Here is a 6,059-nt window from a genome sequence, read left to right as displayed (position 1 = left end):
TTATCTTGTAAAAATTGGCTAAAAAGAGCTGGATGGTTTATGTACAAAAATTAATTTTTAAAAAATACACAAAAAACCATAAAATAATTTTTTTTTTAACAAAGTAGAGGAGAAGAAAATAACATAAGAATAGCTCATACCCCTACTCGACTTAAAAAAAAAAAAAAAATTGGGGTTTGCATTGCTTTTATAGTGTTCATGATTAACCTTACAAAATTTGAGTTTAAGTTGGACTTGTTAGAGATATAGAGTTTCACTCATTGTTAAGTTTGGACTAAATAAAAATAATTTTGTTTAAAGAAAATGATAATGATGCCTACCAAGCATTTTAATTACTATGATGTTCTATAAGAAGTTGCAATAGAATTAATCTATTATCCAAAGAAGTTGAACTTTATCAATAGTTGATGTTTTTTATATTTATCCAAATAAAGCCACGTTTAGGATAATCTTAATATAGGGTTTATTCAATTTTTTTTTTAAATCAAGGTTTGAGTTTGAATTTAAGTTAGATTTGTTAGAAAGATAGAGTTTCACTTCTTGTTAAGTTTGGACTAAATAAAAATAATTTTGTTTTAAAAAAATGATAATGATGAGTTTGAGTTTAAGTTTGACTTGTTAGAGAGATAGAGTTTCACTCCTTATTAAGTTTGGACTAAACAAAAATAATTTTATTTAAAAAATGACAAAAAAATTGAGGAGTTTGAGTTTAAGTTGAACTTGCTAGAGAGATAGAGTGTATAGAGTTTCAGTTTTTGCTAAGTTTGGACTAAATAAAAATAATTTATTTAAATATTGTGTTGACGTGAAAAATTATAGGAGTTTCAGATGCTTCAGTTATATATATATATATACACATTTATATAGATTATAAGATATCACTTTTTAGATTTTAAGCATGTTCATACAGTATAGCCTATGAAAACCTTAGGCTTTGGCATATCTCTAGGAATTGAAAACCTTAGGCTTTGGGTCATAATAGTTTGTGTTGGGTTCTAAGACTTTAGGTTTAAATGTATTAGAACTTCAATTTGTAATGTTGGCAAACCATGATCAAAATATTTAGTCTTGTTTTAGACTTGCTCAAAGTATGTTTAAGTGTAAAGTTGGAATTGAGTATACTGCAGGATTTACTGTGTAAATCTACCTGGCTCAAATGATCGAAAATTAGACTCGATCGATTGAAGCTCATGCAGATTGTTTTTCTGTAGAATTTTCCAACCCAGCCCAAGCTCGTTTGATGTGTAGGGTTTTATGTTTTGCCTTAAGTATAAAAGGAAAAATCCTAACTACGTTTTGAGGTTGCTCTTTATGCTATGTGTGTGAATCTCTTGTGAGATCTAAAAGTGTTTCCCTTCATACAGACTTAGGGTTATCAAGATCTAGATTGATGTCAAGAGCTTGGTGGTCAATTCAGTTGCAGTTTCAAGAGTTTAAAGATACATAAGCAAGAGTGCTTGTACTTGCTATGAATCCAAGAAAGAAGTAATTCGTGGATCTAGAGTTGTCATATGGTCGTGGTAGTAAATTTCCTACTCGAGGTAGCAATAGGATGTTAGTGGTCTAAGTCGCGATTGTGTAAACTTCAATTCTTTCATAGTAGATCTGTTTTACGTTGAGGATAGCTAGATTAAATCCTTCTCAGGGTTTTTACCTGTTTGATTTTCCTGAGTTATCATATCGTTGTGTTATTTATTTTCCGCATTTTACAATGATATGATATATTTGTATTAACCTAGGTTTGATAATTTGACTAAGTAACCACTTCGCTAATTAACTAGGTTAATCTGGTTGTGTTTTAAGGAGTCTAAAAATGTACAAGTGGTATCAAAGCGGGTTAGCTCTTGTGTTTAGATCCTTTGATCTAAGAGTTGATCCTTGACCTCTGTTGTCATGGAACACGGTTACTCTCTTGTTATCCCACTTTACTTTGATGAGAATAATTATGCTTATTGGAAAGTAAGGATGAAAGCATTCCTGAAATCTATTGATAAGAGAGTTTGGAATTCTTTTAAATACGGATGGGAGAAGCCCACTACCCTTGTTAGTGAGTGGCAAAATTCTCAGAAAGAAGCAGCTGCTTTTGATAAAAACGTACAGTTTGCATCGAAACCACCAAGTATTATTGCATTTGCTTCGATTCTGATTCCAAGAGCAAAAAAATACAAATTGGCTGTATGTGTGTGTGTGTGTGTATATCTTTTTGGGATGACCAAAGGAACATGGTAAGAGGAATTAAATAATTATTGTAGCACATACAACCAATTTGTATTTTTTCTCTCTTGGAATCAAAATCGGAGCAAATGCAGTAATACTTGGTGGCTTCGATGCAAACTATTATGACCCAAAGCCTAAGGTTTTCCTTTGAACCTATTGTTAGGATCTTTAGGGTTTTTAGTTTCGGGAGGGTCGATGTTTTTAAGACAACTTTTAGTCAGGATTTTCAAAAGACAAAACTTGTAATAAGAATTTTCAAAAGATTTTGTGTGGTGTTTAGTTAAAAATTTTAAATAATTTTATAAAATTAAAATGATGTGAAAAATTGTGGAGGGTTCAAAACTTATGTGGCACAATATGAGAAAGTTAACCACGAGTCAAAAACTTCGGACAAAATTGGGAAATGCCCCGTTTGAGCAAAAAAACCAGCATTATGCCATCTTTTCCAAACTAAATAGAGAAATGCCCCTCTTTTGTAACTCGATTTTCTCAAAATCGAGTTATAAAAAAAAAAATTTTGGAGCCCTATAGCAGCGTTTTTAAGGACCTATAGTGACATTTTCAGGACCTATAGTGACGTTTTGTAACTCAACTTCCATAAAATCGAGTTATGGGCAATTTTTTTAATTCTTCTTACCTATAACTCGATTTTATAGAAATCGAGTTAAAAAACGCCACTATAGGTCCTAAAAACGTCACTATAGGCTTTTAAAAAACGCCGCTATAGGGTTTAAATCGATTTTGAGAAACTTGATTTTCAAAAGAGGGGCATTTTCCTATTTAGTTTGGAAAAGAGGGCATAATGCTGGTTTTTTTGCTCAAACGGGACATTTCCCAATTTTGTCCCAAAAACTTCAATTATATAGTATTTATAGATAATTGGTTTAAAATTATCCAAAAAAATTGGTTAAATTTTAATGTTCCAAGTGGTAATTTATTACCATGAATCTTATATGTATTGTTAGACCAATTTATTATTACCACCATGCATCATTGTTATGCTGGTCAACCCACAAAGATAAGTTATCGTGGAGGTAGGAGGGTAAGGGTTGAAATTCAAGTCTCTAAGGTTGAGTATTGGATCACAGTGTATATATCGTACTTAAACTAATTTTTGGCTAGATTTGGTGGTGTTACTTATGTTTGGTTTAGATGCTATTTTATTTTTTATTTATTTTTTATATGGTGATGTTTGTGATTAAGGTGTTAGTTGGAATTTGCTTTATATATTATTATGATATTTTCTATATATCACTTTTGTTTATAAAGTTTGTTTAGAGAACTTTCTATATGTGAATTAATACAGATTGAAGAATGAATTGAAGCTAACGCAAACATAAGAACCAAAAGTTAGTTTTTATTAAACCTATATGTTTTACCAATATTTAATAAAATAGAGAATTATGAGCATCATTAAGATCTGAAAGGATTATTAAATAGTCATATAATATAAGTGCAAGATAGCTTATGCACCTTAAATTTTGTTCTCTACGATCCGTTTGTTTGGTTAATTGGTTTGGCCTTACTTTATGAGATTCCAAAAATATTAATACCAGGATTTGTGGTAAGATTCAATTTTAAGTGAAAATTGAGTATAATCTTGATGTCAAACTTGTATTCTTGCATGATCATTTTCCTTTGGAGTTACTGTTAACTGTATGCATATGTTTCACATTTTGATGTGACATGGTTGTTGATTTTTAGGCAAAAAGTCTTTGTATGATTCAGAGTCAAGAATTGTGTGCCATTTCTTACTTTGGTTAGTCTCTATTGGGCAAAATTCAATGTATTGATGATTTCAAATCCTTTCGAAAGGGTGAATGCATCATTGAAGTGAATATTATGTTCTTCCAGTGCTTTTCCAAGAGTATAGATAATATTTATTTTAACTTTATTATTTTTAGATGAATTGTACAAGGTTGATTAATAATCTTTCTCTAGTCCTATTTCTTATACAATTATATATGGTATTTTTTAAATGGCATTGTGAGATGAAGTTTGTACTTTTGAACTTAATTTTTTTTTTTCCATTCATTTTCATATTGATGCCTCTTCATGCAAAATAAATATTTAATTTTTATTAATTTAACTAATACATTACACGGGTTAACGACTAGTTTCTACCTAAAGTTATTTTGTGACTTAGACGCAAAATCCTCCCATCCAAATAATACATAAATAAATTTTATGCATGGGTCAAAAATTCCTAAAGCTTTAGTATAAAGGCCTCCCCTTTCTGTTACTTTATCTCTGTTGGCCATCAATGAACGCAATTATTGGAATGTGAGTTCCATCTAGTGCTCAAAGAATAAACAAATTAAATAACGAAAACTTATATAAGTACCAACGAGAACTATAATTAGATTAAAATATTTAGTTTTGGAAGTACCCCAAACCATTAACTCGTCTTTGCTAGAATCGTTGAGAAGACATAAATGATATTTCAAGTAGTCTTTAGCAAAACTCTATTGAATTGCTAGCTTATTGTTCCATTGGAACCATGATATATATGTTGTTAGGACATATGTGTTTCATATGTTAGGAACAAATGTCACTATTTTGTGTAATTGACTAATCCTTTGACAAAACACACTTTACTTGTAATTGTGTAGATTTAGGATGTGTTTGATGTTTCAAGAAACCTTATTTCAAGTTCAAGTGTTAAAGGTATGCAAGTTTGTCCAAGATTCAAGTGCAGAAAGTGTTGTTCATTAAAACTCGACAGCTAGCATCTATCGAGATTTAAAGAGCTATTTTCAGCCCGTGGCTTGATAGCAGCTCAATATATAGGGTATTTGTCAAGGTTTATGAAATTCAGATTTTCAACTCTGTTTTTCATCCAATTTGTGATTATATGTTTGAGTTTTCTTTTCTCACAACCCTATAAATATATAAAAATTATTTAAAGGGTCATCAAAGGACAAAAGTCGCATAAGTGTTGATAAAAGTTTGTTAATGTCAATTATAACCAGAGACAAAATTTGTCATAGTTCATCTTTCTTGTGAAGAAGCTGCTGTATTTGTGCATCGTAGGGTTTTGTAACTAAGGAAATTCTTGATCTTCATCATGTGATGAACTGAAGAACTTTACAGCGAACAACCTTCTCTAGCTGGTGATTGAAGTCACATATTAGGATTCGTGTAATTGGTTAGTTACGTACTGGATTGAAAATGAGAGATTGTCACTAAAGAATAAGTCCAATTGGGTATTAGGATGAGGGTTCAACTGTAGGTTAGTATAAGGTACTGAGATTCCTTTACTTGTAATCGCTTGTTGTGATAATAGTGGATTCTCGAGAATGGTGATCTTAAAATCACCCGGTAGAGTTTTTACCATGTAGGTTTTCTCCATTCATAAACAAATCACCGTGTCAATTTATTTTCCGTTGCATACTTTAGTTATTGGTGATTTGTTTGTGCTACCACGTGTTTGCATGTTAATTTGATTAATTAATAAACTCGGCTAATTAATCAATTAATTTATCACAAGGAGTCATTTCGTTTTTGGCCTATCATATGTAAATTTGATCACTCTATTCTTCAAGTTGTACGTGAGCAACAGAGCTAGTACATGCAAAAACATCGCAACAACTTCTTCGATATTGACTTGTTTTGACTAGATCAACCCCCTCTTCTCAAAGTGAAACTTTCCATAGATTTTAAGACGCACTCTTGTTTACCTACAACTATTAACATAAATGGAATGACATTAGGGCCCAATGCGACAAGGAAAATAAAACTATTGGGTTTTGTAGAGTGTAGTTATGTTTGATCTAGTTGACGACTCGACCTGACCTGAATAATGTTGCGTGGTTTTTAATGAGAGATTTTTTGAAACTTAG

The sequence above is a fragment of the Quercus suber genome, unplaced genomic scaffold, assembly GCF_002906115.3.
Source record: "Quercus suber isolate HL8 unplaced genomic scaffold, Cork oak 2.0 scaffold_51, whole genome shotgun sequence".
NCBI lineage: Eukaryota > Viridiplantae > Streptophyta > Magnoliopsida > Fagales > Fagaceae > Quercus > Quercus suber.
This window is presented reverse-complemented; position numbering follows the sequence as displayed.